We start from the raw sequence: 13,009 nt of genomic DNA, 5'->3' as shown, positions 1-13,009 counted from the left end.
TATATTGATTGCAGAGAGGAAGGGAGAGGGAGAGAGAAACATCAATGATCAGGGAGAATCATTGATCGGCTGCCTCCTGCACACCCCCTACTGGGGATCAAGCTTGCAACCCGGGCATGTGCCCTGACCAGGAATCAAACCGTGACCTCCTGGTTCATAGGTCAACACTCAACCACTGAGCCATGCTGGCTGGGCATGAATGGCATTTTTAAACTTTTAGCATAAATATGCTATTTTGACCTCATCGGAGATGGTCCCCAGCTCAGGGACTGAATGTTATCTGCTGCTCCCTTCAGCCAGCGTGGCTCACAGCCCACCGGGCCAGTGCCCGGGAGCTTCCCCAAACTCATCCTAGAGAAGAGCCCTTCCTTTCTGCTGGTGGGGCAGCCAACAAGCCTGCGGTGGCCAGAGCTCAGCCCCCTCAGCAGTCCCAGTCCCTCCCAGAGGTAGAGCGCCCGCCTGCCATGTGGGGGCGGAGAGCAGGGATGCCTGGGGCTGTCAGGCATCAGGTCTACCCTCAGCCCTGCTCCAGGGGCATTCTCCTCGGTGAAGAAGTCAGGCTAAGGGCCGTGTTGGGAGAGCAGGTGAGCGGAGGGGAGACTCTGTCACAACAGGGAGCTCAGAGCCTGTTTTGTCTGAATGAGCAATGAGACCTTGAGTGGCCTCAGGTGGCCCTCCCAATCTCTCTTACTTCTCACCATTTTCCAAAAGTCCTCTGAGTGGAAACCTTCCCTCGGGCCTTCCTGATGCAAAAGAATGAGCTCGGGCCCTGGCCGGTTTGGCTCAGTGGATAGAGCCATCAGCCTGTGAACTGAAGGGTCCTAGGTTCGAGTCCGGTCAAGGGCACATGCTTAGGTTGCAGGCTCGATCCCCAGTGTGGGACGTGCAGGAGGCAGCCGTTCCATGATTCTCCTCATCATTGATGTTTCTATCTCTCCCTCCCTCTCCCTTCCTCTCTGAAATAAATAAAAATATATTTAAAAAAAGAAAAGAAAAGAATGAGTTTGGGATTGACACCCCAGGATGAGAATTTGCCTCTGGCTGCTCCACCTACTAGTCAAGTGTGTGCTCTGCATGTAAGACCTCATTTCATCCTCACACCAACCCTAAGAGGCTGGTGGCTACCATGTAACTGCCCCTCCTTTCATCCTGCACTCCTGCTACCCTACAAGGCGCCCCATCTTAGCTAAGCGTCTACCAAAACCATGCCTACTTTCTCACTCCCTGTGTGCATCCCTCCCACTGCACCCCTCTCCACTCCGACTGCATCGGCAAAGTTCCCCAGTGATCTTCCTGCTCCAGCTCCTGTGCCTGCTCCTTTTCCATCATCTCTGGGCACCTAGTCACACCCACTCAGTGTGAGGTAAACGGCCTGCAGCTCCCCCCCCCCACCCCCCCGCAATGCCATGAGTCACCTCCCAGTCCCCTCCGGCGACACTCAGGAAGGCTGGTGAAGAAAGGGAAGGGGGGTGGGGGGGGTGTTCCACTCCTGTTTGAGGATTGTTCTACAACAAAGAGATTTTTTAAAAAGTTAAATTCCGTCTGTATGTGATTTTCATTTAAACACAAAGCTTCTGTTTATTTAAGAAAAAAAGAGAAAGAAAACCTTATTGTGCTAGCAATTGTGTGTTACCAAAGCCCTCAAATTAAATTGCAAGAGAACTGAGAAATAGGGCTATTAAGAGATTTATTTTCTGAAGTTGAGTAAGGAGGGAAAAAAAGACTGTTCCAGCTTCCTCCTACCTCCTACCCCGTACCCCTTACCCTTCTCTCTCTCTCTCTCTCTCTCTCTCTCTCTCTCTCTCTCTCTCTCACACACACACACACACACACACACACACACACACGCACACATGCACTTTCACAGAAACAGCTTGGATCCTGCCATGGCTTTAACTGACTGCCACATGGACCCTCAGATGGAGCGTAGGGTTTGCCTTCTATTCTTCTCTACCTCTTGTCATCTTGTAACTTCATTCTCCAGGAATAACAGCTCGCCCTGACACCACACACACAATGGGTCCAGGCCGCCTGTCTCTACTGAGCCAAATTGAGCAGAGACAGGGTTGAATCATACGTGAGTGTTTATTCCCATCCTGCCGGCCGCGTGGAGAGCAGCGATCAGCCTGTAAATTCGCTCTCCCTCTCCTACTGGCCGGCCGGTTCCATGTGGGTGAGGAGGAAGGGCCGCGTGCAAGCGGGAGGGGCGGGATAAGGGCTGCAGGGTCCGTGGTCCACGGTCTCCTGCCAGGATCCTGAAGTCCGATGATAAGGCGGCTCATGTTCTATGGTGTGAAAACCCGGCTCAGCCCGTTCCTGGGACCGCAGAGTGATCAGTATTTCCGACGCAAACTCCCGAAGGCGGTCAGGGTCCAGGCCCAGCAACCCCATCAAAGCCTGTCCTGTCCTGGGTTTGTTCTCAAAACATATTTTCTTTCCTGAGCGATGGACTCATCTTGGCCCCATGGCGTCTCATCTTTTCACAGGCCTGTTTCCCCCCTTGTAGCTCATCCTCCCCTTTCTTAGGGTCGGTAAGAAACCCTCTCATCTATAAGGTGACTAATCATTAAACAACTGTGGTCCTGTTCTTACTGCCCTCCCCGCTATCAACCCCACACACTGTGCCTTAAGTATGGACACAACCATGCTCCTTAACTCAGACATGACTAACACTGACTGTGCAATAAATGCCCTTGAGATGGAGACAGACAACCAAGAGCGGAGCTGACAAATGCCATTGCATCTCCGTGCCCAGAACCTAGGCCCCATTTCCACTAGACCCGAGTTCTGCTTCCTTCAGTTCAGAGCCCACCTCATGTCCCTGCCCCTGTAGATGGCACATCCGTTGTCTTCTATCCTCTTACAGCAAGCATGTCAAACTCTCGGCCCGCGGGCCGCATGCCTCATTTATTTGGCCTGTGTTAGCCTTTGAGTTTGACATGCTTGTCTTACAGGGTTCATTGTGGTCCCTATTTATGACAAAAATGGCCTGTTTTGTACTTAATAAACCCATGTGGCACCCGAACCACCTAGCCCATGTCCTCTCCAGTTGGTTCTCAAAGAGACAATCAGTCTTATGTGCCACCCCTGCCATAACCTGGTCTCCTGGTTCTAAGAGTCCAACTGCTTGAGCCAAATCCCCGTCCATGCCTTTCAGGCACACACAGCTTCAGAAGACAATGTCCTAATACTGCAGGCAATAGGTCCACTCCAGGTAATCCCTCCAAATAGCACTTAGCCTGTGCGGAGCAGGAGCAAGTGGCTTCCGCAGAGCAAGTGGCTGCTTACTTTACACCTACATGATCGAAGCAGTCACTACAGAGGCCCTCTCAGAACAAGAGGGAGGGTATGGCAAGCACACTCCGGCTTCCCCACCCCAGAGCGCAGCCTCTGCGCAGCTCCCAGCTGGCCCTTCTCCAGCGGCATTCAGATCCACTCTTACTCCTTTATGGCTCCTTCATTGTGTCTATTTCTAATTTTGGTTTTAACATTCTTTAAGACAGCAAAATGTGAATGAAGCCTGGCCAGTATGCTCAGTGGTTAGGTGTCAACCTATGAACCAGGATGTCATGGTTCGGTTCGATTCTCGGTGAGGGCACATGCCCAGATTGCAGGCTCAATCTCCAGTGTGGGGTGTGCAGGAGGCAGCCGATCAATGATTCTCTCTCATCATTGATGTTTCTCTCTCCCACTCTCTGAAATTAATTTTAAAAACATATTTAAAAATGTGAATGAATATATGAAAATGTCCAAGCATAGTGGTAACCTAAATAATTTTGGGCGTGAGTGCTGCTTGTGATATGTTGTCATTTATGCTTTTTAAATGTCAGTGTGATCATTTTAGTCTAAGACTGTGTCTCCATATATAGTAAGTTGAATGTGAAAATACCTAATCATTTTTTAACCTTCATAGCAGTTAGTGGCTGAGGAATGGTCCAATCCCTGAAAAAGTGAGTCACTCCAGTTATCCTAATGACTAAAATAACTGTGTGAGTTCAGTTGACATGAGTCAGCCTTCTGAAACTTAGACGCTCTGGGGTGCTGGTAAAATGGGCCCTCGAACCTGAAGACCAGACTCCAAATTCTTGATGAACTCCCAAGGTGCAGCCTCTCTCTACCTGTGACATCTCTTTACCACAGCAGCGCTCAGGTGCCAGGTCAGAACACTTTTTACTAAATAACAATAAAGACCTTTTCATTAAATATACCTTGACTTGCCCTGACTGGTTTGGCTCAGTGGAGATAGAGCATCGGCCTGCGGACTGAATGGTCCCAGGTTCAATTCCAGTCAAGGGCATGTACCTTGGTTGCGGGCACATGCCCAGTGGGGGGTGTGCAGGAGGCAGCTAATCGATGTTTCTCTCTCATCGATGTTTCTAGCTCTCTATCCCTCTCCCTTCCTCTCTGTAAAAAATCAATAAAATATATTTAAAAAATATATATACCTTGACTGAATAGTATTGTCACCTCTGAACACCCTAAGATGTACCTTCAGCTCTTGACCACGTATTACTGTTGATGTTGGCTATCATTTATTCAGTTGCTACTAAGTGCCAATTTCTGTGATGAGCTATTTGGTGTAAGTGCTGCTTGTGATATGTTGTCATTTATGCTTTTTAAATGTCAATGTGATCATTTTAGTCTAAGACTGTGTCTCCATACATAGTAAGTAGAATGTGCGTCTTTAAGAAAATCGTGTGGGGTGGGTACTATTTTCCTCGTCTAAAGATGATAACATGTAAGTTCAGAAAGTTTCAATGCCTTGTCTAAGGCCACATAGAAGTAAGTGGCAAAACTGAGATCCAAAGGCAAGTATGTCTAGCTCTAAAGCTTTCTCTTTTTCTTATTTCCGTTCTGGTATTCCCTGCCGGCTTACCAGAGAACAAATATTAGTGCCTCCTGTATACATCAGAGTGTAATAAACAGAGCTGTCACAGTAATTGGAGGAGAGGAAACTTAATATAAAGAATTATCTCTAATAGGGATTGGAATAATAAGGAATTGTCTAATAAAAGGTAAAGAAGAGCTCTCACAACTCAGTGATAGGAAGACAAACAGCTCATTTTTTTGTTTTAATGGGCAAAGGATTGGACTAGATAATTCACCGAAGAAGATATGTGGCTGGTTAAAAAGCGCATGAAAGACGCTCAACATCGTAAGTCATTCGGGAAATGTAAATAAATACCACAGTGAGATGTCACTTCACACCCTCTAGGATGTTTATAACAAAAAAGACAGACACTATCAAGTATGGAGAAACTGATGAGGAACTCAAGAAGTTAAACATTTTTAGCTTTAGTTATATAGCTGATAGACTTGGTAATTTCAAAACTGGAACCCTCATACAGTGCTGGTGAGAACGTTAAGTGGAAAACAGTATGTCGGTTTCTTAAAAAGTGAAACAAAATCTTACTGTATCACTCAGTGATTCCACTCCTAGGTATTTACACAAGAGAAATAAAACATGTCGACACAAAGCCATGTGCAAGAATATTCAGAGCAGATTCTTCATAAGAGCCAAAAACTTGAAACAACTTAGATGTCCATCAACATGTGAGTGAATAAAGGGGATATAGCCATACAGTAGACTATTATTCAGCTATGAAAAGGAATAAAGTACTGAAATTTGCTCAACATAGATGAACTTTAAAAATACGCTGTGAAAGAAGAGACACAAGAGCATATGCTGTATGATTCCATTCATATGAAAGGTCCAGAATGGACACGTCCATAGAGACAGAAAGTAGAGTCGTGGTTGCCTGGGAGTGAGAGTGGGCATGAAATGAGGTGATAAAAGTGTTGATTGTTATGCCCAGATTTTAAGATCCCCAAAAAACCACGTCAGGGAGCCAGTCCGATGCAAAAGCAGAGGGTCTCTTATACAAGCTCCCTTGGTCCCCCCCTTGCCTCCATTACTGGGTTCAAGAGAGAGCCCCGAATCCCAAGAGAACAAAGAATTTATAGGGCTTGGGGTCGGGGGGTTTGGGCAGGGTGCAGCTAGGGTCTGGTTACACAAAGACAGGGGGGGTGGCCAGCATACTTTTGGCCTTGGGCTAGTTTCCCCCGCTTTCCCATTGGCCGAGATAAGGGCAGGCTGAGTAACTGATACACCCTGCGGCTTTTTCTTGGAAAGAGGGGTTAAGGACACAACCATCAGTCCTGCTCTGTCCTTTCATTGATAAAATTGGATTGTGATGATGGTTGTACAGCTCTAAAAATGTACTAAAATGATTGAATTATACACTTACAATGGGTTATATAACTTTTTAAAAAGAAGTAAAGGTCATTCTAAGGGACCTACGAAGAGCAGGCATAAGGAGCAGCTACTCAGCACCCTAAGATGAGCACTTCCCACACCACCGATTCCACCTCCCCACACACACCCTCTCCTCCAGCCGCCTGCCTTGCCTTGGATGTCAAAGAAATTTGAAACAATCAGACATGAATTCCAACGTCCCATTTTTTCTTACCTGATACCTCCTTCTCTCTCTTCCTTTCTCCAGACCCTTTTCCCAGTCCCAGAGCTGCCCATGTGCTCTTCATCCCACCTGGGACTGTCCTCTGGGCTCTGCGCCACGCTCCTTCTCCCTCTCATTCAAGTCCAGCCTCTCCTCTCCACGGCCCTCGGCAACATGTCAATGCTCAGGCCTCTCCCACCTGAAGAAAGAGAAGAACACCCGCTTCAGCTCTGCAGCTCCTCCGACTACTTCATCTCCTCTCCCTCTTCTAAGTTCTCCAAAGAACACTTGGCAAGTAACACATTTCCACTCTTCCCTCATTTACATGTCAATGCACAGCAATAAGGCTTCTGCCTCCATCCCTCCAATATAGTGCACTCTGAAAACAAAACAGTGACCGCCTTCCAATTTCCCAATCACATAGATTTTCTTCAGACCCCATCCTACGTGACCTCTCTGGCCACTCCCTTCTAGAAGCTCTCTCCCACCTGGGCTTCTGAGACCTGTTTCTCCTGATACTGGTCCCACTACTGAGATCGCCTCTTCTCATGCTGCTGCCCACTACCCTTCTGCCTGGGGCTCCCCAGTGTTCTGACCTGGGCCCTGTTCTCTTCTCAGACCACAGCCCCTCCCTCAGCATCGCTTCACTCTCACGCCTCCGTCAACCACCTCAGGGCTGGCGGCTCTGCAAACTACCCCCAGCCCAGGCCTTGCCCCCAAGCCTGGGAGTCTAGAGATCCAACTGCTTTCAGCATATCTCCATCTGGATGGTCTCCCCGACCCCACTCCTTCTCCACGGCTTAGTAAAAGCTTAGTAAACATCGCCACTATCTACCCAGTTACTCAGCCATAACCCTTGGAGCCATCCTCATCTTCTTTTTCTCCCTCACTCCCCATAACCAAATTACGCAACTGTGTTGCTTTTATAATACAGTTTAAAAATCTCTTTATAATTGATGCCTCCTTTCCATTCTTAGTGCTATTGCTTGGCTAAAAAGCAATGTCACTTGTATTGTGTATTTGTTTTTAATCCAAGACGTGGAGTTATCATCACTGGGCAAGAAGACCCGGAGGCTGAGGCCCCTTCAGTGATGCCGATGTGGAGCCGGAATTGGGGGACCCTTTGCTATGGACCAGGGTTTGCCATCGAACAGGAATCATAAACTCATCCAGAGGAGCCAAGCAGGCCAACCTGACCAGTGAAGCCGGGAGGTGTGTGGACAGGAGAGCGACGGGGACTGCGGTGCCTGGAGAACATGAAGACAGTGATGCCACTCTGCTCCCGTGGGAATGCAGGTATAGAGTCGCCAAATACGCTAATTCCCCCCCAAAAAGCTCAAAATTCAGATTTTTATCTAAAATCTTCTTTTTCAATCTTAGAAATGAATTCAAAATATTTCAGCCCAGCCAGGGTGGCTTCGTGGTTGAGCATCAACCTATGAACCAAGAGGTCACGGGTTCAACTCCAAGTCAGGGCACATGTCCGGGTTGTGGGCTCGATTCCCAGTAGGGGGCGTGCAGGAGGCAGCCAATCAATGATTCTCTCTCATCATCGATGTTCTATCTCTTCCTCTTCCTTCCTCTCTGAAATCAATAAAAACATATATTTTTTTAAAATTTGCAAAACATCATGTGGTCAAAACAAAACATGTCTGCGGGACTGATGTGACTTCCACCAAGAAGGTTTTCTATCTGCGGAGGGACACGGTAGAAGCGCTATTCTGGGAAGATGTTTCTGGCAGCAGTGTGCACGGTCCCAGCTGGAAGGAGAGGGTGTAGGCAGGGAGAACCAGCCGCAAGTCCAGGTGTGGAGGGGAATGGCCCTGGGCTAGGGGGATGGAAGCAGAGAGAGAACGCCATGGACATGCCCCCGCCCCATGCCCTAACTCAGCTGAACAAGACCCAACCCGAGATGAGGTCTCTGTGGCTTCATTTTCCAAAGGAACCCAGCGTGGTCTGAGCGCCTGCCTCCATTTCAAAGTCCTTTCATCCACGGACACTTGCCTACACTCCTCGGCCCCATCCCAGACTCTTGAGATGCCTGAGGGGCCTTGGCACTATCCATATGGCACTGCCCACTAGTCCCAGAACTGCCATCGTCTCACTCCGTTACCTTATGCAAATGGCAGGCGCTCAAGCCTGTTTCTCCATCTGGACACCCAAAGGAAAGCCTTCTGGGCACCCTGACCTCCTCTCGGAGGCGGTGGAAGGAGCCGTGAGGAAGTGTGCAGCCCCTCCCCCCTCCCACCTGTGCAGATGGAGGGAGAGCTGATGTCAATTATTCAGGAGGGAGACCTGAGCCACAGGGAGTCATGGAAACTTCATTAGTATGTGTGGTGTGTGGCTGTCTTTTGGATATTCTGCTTGCTTGGTTTCTAATTTCCTTTTCTTATGTGAGTCTTCTCTCCCTCATAAATCTTTGCATCTCCATGTTCTTCTTCCTTTGTGTTCTGAGTGGGGAGTTCTCACAACCCCTCCAAGGTTAATCTACGCCCCCAAACATGGCCAGTTTGAAGCAGCGTTGTGCCCAAGTATTGCTTCTGAAGGCAGATGACACCCTTCTTCCTCCACCCGCTGCAGGGCCCGCTGCCCTAAGGACAGGCCCTGTTGGGAAGGGAAGAGAGAGGTGCTGGGGAGAGGAGGGGGGCAGGAAACCCTCCCCCTGCTCTCCTCCTCTCCCATCTGGCCAAGGAAACACTCTCCAGCTATTCTCTAGAACCAACAAACCGAGCAACGGTAGCTTTTTGTGAATCTGACAGCTGGCTGGTCACAGAAACAGGTCTTGCAATTCCCCTAGGAACGACACTTGGCCCAGAATCGACAGTAAATGCCCCCTGGTGGCAATCAGAGGTACCCTCTCTGAGAGGCAAATTCTCACATCCTATCTGAATTGGGTACTCCGACAGTTTTATATGATGGAAAATAAAATGCAATTGGTATCTTCACCATTAAAACACAGAGAGAAAGGCTTCCTTTGGTAGCAAATGTGTGCCACTCTAATTAAGCGTCACTTCCCTCGCAGGGAGACCAGGAGTAACCTCTGGGTAGGGTGCGAGGTGGTGGTCGTCAGGGGCTGGGGGAGGGAGGAATGGAGAATGACTGCTAGTGAGTATGAGGTTTTCTTTGGGATGATGAATATGTTCCGGAATTACATAATGGTGGCCGTGGCCATCTTGTGAATATGCTAAAAATTACTTAATTGTATACTTTAAGAGAGTGAATTTTATTTTATGTAAGTTATAAATTTCTTTTTAATTCACGTGGTTCCGAGTTTATGAAGACTTCTCTGAGCCCCTGGTTAGAGTTAACTCCTCCCTCTTGAGCACAGAGTAGATCACACCTTGACTGTGGGCTCGTGTGATTTGGGGGCAATATTCCAGCTTCCTCTGGTGATTACGGGTTCTCCTAGACAGGCCTCTGTCTTGTCTGACCCCATATCCTCCACGAGGCACCGTTCTTGAAACTCAGCACACAGGCAAGGGATACAGGTTGAACTGAAGAGATTGTCCACTTTCCAAGACTTTATAATACACGGCAATATTGAGCAACCCGTATTTTGAATATAATAATTATTATATACATACCATGTGTAAAGCTTTGGTGAGATGAAAATGAAGATGCATAGTCTTTACCTTTGAAACATGTACCTGCGTTTTTGGTGGAAATGATTATACTTAAATAACTACAACACAACGCAGAAATACGTGCCATGGGAACGGCATAATGACCAGCAGAGCTCAGTGAAGTAAAAGGTGACGGCCTTGGGCATGATGGGGGAGATTTTGTGGAGGTGGAGGCATGAGAATGGGCTTTAGGGATGGTAACAAGACGTTAAAATGAAAGCTTCAGCTGAGGCGCATTTCAGAGGGATGTGTTGGACCGAAATGCAAACACTTTCCATGTAGGTCGGGAAATGGGAGGAGGAAGAGGCAGGTGACTCTTGAATTGTCACCTACATTAATGGCACAAAGAGATGCTGAACTGGAGGAGGAAGCTTTTGGAAAAGAATGTCTTTGGAGAGAACTATTGGGCACAGAGAATTCTACCCTCCTCAGGAGCATACCTATTCCTCACCTCAAACCAAAAAACAGACTTTGGTGGGACCGTCTGCAGAGCTTAACTGTATCTCCGACAGTGTGAGGGACACAGGACTGCAGCAGGGGGCTGAGGTGTGGGCAAGCTGCACTCCCGGCGTTTGCCTGGGCAAAGGGTGTTTCCCCTGGGCCAGATGCGGTCCCTGGAGATAAGGGAGTTGGCAAGGTGTGGCTCAGCCTCTGTTCAAAATGACCTCTTGCAAGGGCGAGGGGCCTCGACCGACCAAAGAGAGCTGGGGATCAACTGCTGCTGGACACCTGGTGCTGCGGGAGGAAGGCATGGTCTCCCAGGAACCCATGAAAGCCCCTCGAGGGAGCAACAGGCTTTAGAGCCGTGGTTCCCAACCCTCCTAATGCCGCGACCCTTTAATACAGCTCCTCATGTTGTGGTGACCCCCAATCATAAAATTACTTTCGTTGCTACTTCATAACTGTAATGTTGCTATTGTTATGAATCGTCATGTAAATATCTGATATGCAGGATGTATTTTCATTGTTACAAATTGAACATAATTACAGCATAGTGATTCATCACAAAAACAATATGTAATTATATATGTGTTTTCTGATAGTCTTAGGCGACCCGTGTGAAAGGGTCGTTTGACCCCCAAAGGGGTCGCGACCCACAGGTTGAGAACCGCTGCTTTAGAGTCTGGAAGGTCCAGAGGTCATCCGCTTGGCCACCCACATAGCACCAATCAACTACGAATTTTGCTACTGAAATTTCCCTCCTTGACTCCCCTTTGCTAATGTCCTTTCCAGAACGCCAGACCCTGCAGGGATCAGAAACAGTTTGTAAAATGGAACGAGAAGGGGCATGAGAGGAGGCCAGAGAGAAGCAGCCGAGAACGCGTCTCCTTCCACCGTCACATCTCACCCGTCCAGCCTGTGGCCGCCCGCGCTGGAGGAGAGAGAGGAGGAACTCCAACGCCCAATTAAGGCTGAAGTTGTAATTCTTACCTAGGGCTGCCATTCTAATTCCTCATCGCCACTTTATTATGCCACTTAGAAAATGACGGAGTACTTTTGTTACCTCTGAGAAACAGGCTTTGTCTTGCCTCGGGGTAAGGGAGAAATAGCCCTGGGTGCAGATTTAAAGAGAGAGTGGGAGTCAAAAATGAATTTGCTTTCAGATTCCATTGTACCAGTTGTGCTGGTTCAATGTAAACACTACAGATAGAAACAGGAGAAGGGCCTCGGGCAAAGGTCTACCCGGAGCCATCCACGCTCTATTTGGAAAAGCAAACAGAGATGGACGTGTGTCTCCCAGGGATGGTGTTAGTGGCGGGGAGACTGATTAGAAGGGCCTCCAGTGCCAAAGTAAAGGCTCACTTAAATACTGGAGTAAATTTTCAGTATATTTTGGTGTTTATTTTTACATAAACACCATAGTTTAAGTACTTGAGATCAGTAAAATAAAGTATTTAATACATTTCAAATACAACATTCATAAGCTTAAGTAAAATGTAAATAGACTGAAATAATATATTAAACATTCTAATATGAAAACGAAATACCATTTAAAGTAAGCACTACATAAAATAAAGTTTAATTGGAGTTAAAAATGAAGTAATATTGTGATCTTTTTTAAATGATAACGCATCAGTGATGTCATTATTGATTTGTGAAAAACTTTGCAGTTGCTGAAAACTTCTCTCTGAATCTATGCTAGTTAAGGGAATGATAAGGCAATAGAAGAGATAGTTTTAAGCTATGCTTAAATCTTTTTCTCTAGCCGATTATTTTCAAAGAATCCTATCTTTTGGTTGAAAACTTTGAGGAGATTTTTTGGAGGAGAGGGGACAATGTTTTGTTTCCTTGAAGAACCTATTTTTTTTTCCTTCTATAACAAGCTAGGTTGTTTTTTGCTTCAAAGAAAGTATTTCTCATTTGTCTTCATCTTCCTGTCTGGACATTCATATAAATGGAGAGTCTAATGCAGACACCATATTAATACCAACAACGTTCTGTTCATATTACATTTGTTGGAAAGTCTTAATAACAACATTTCAATAATATATCCTATAAGTTCATTCAGCAAGTATTTATGGACTACTTACCATGAGCCTGGCACTGGGCTCACTACGGGAGTAAAACAGTGAATGTGATTGTTTCTTACCTAATCTCATGGTTAAAACTGAGTTTGGGGCATAGTATTAAAAGACAATTTGGACATCATAAAAAAAAATTGAGTCTCAAAATATTTTTATTAAAATCTGCTCAAATTAATCAAGAAAAAAAAAAAGACAATTTGGTGGAAGGAGGGCTTACTTCCCAAGCCAGCCCTAGTGGTAAAACCAGGGTCATAAGTGTTAAGTTCTCCCCATCCCCCAACTCTGGAGCCGACCCATCCCCAGAGCATGATTTCAAGATTTCTACCTTCTCTTTTAAACTGCAGGTGGCTACCACCACCCGCTCTGCATACATCACACATCAAATATTTGTAGGACTCCGCAA

The 13,009-nt window shown here is 46.9% G+C and overlaps 1 long non-coding RNA gene across 1 annotated transcript; it reads left to right on the top strand.

The window, feature by feature from the left end:
• Nucleotides 1-4,014: 4,014 nt before the first annotated feature.
• LOC118673792 lies at nt 4,015-11,954 on the top strand. Its single transcript, XR_004973474.1, has 3 exons — nt 4,015-4,157; nt 7,495-7,754; nt 11,315-11,954. It is a non-coding gene; the product is annotated as an uncharacterized LOC118673792 (long non-coding RNA).
• Nucleotides 11,955-13,009: the final 1,055 nt, after the last annotated feature.

The sequence above is a fragment of the Myotis myotis genome, unplaced genomic scaffold (genome assembly GCF_014108235.1).
Source record: "Myotis myotis isolate mMyoMyo1 unplaced genomic scaffold, mMyoMyo1.p scaffold_m19_p_18, whole genome shotgun sequence".
NCBI classification, from domain to species: domain Eukaryota; kingdom Metazoa; phylum Chordata; class Mammalia; order Chiroptera; family Vespertilionidae; genus Myotis; species Myotis myotis.
This window is presented reverse-complemented; position numbering and strand designations above follow the sequence as displayed.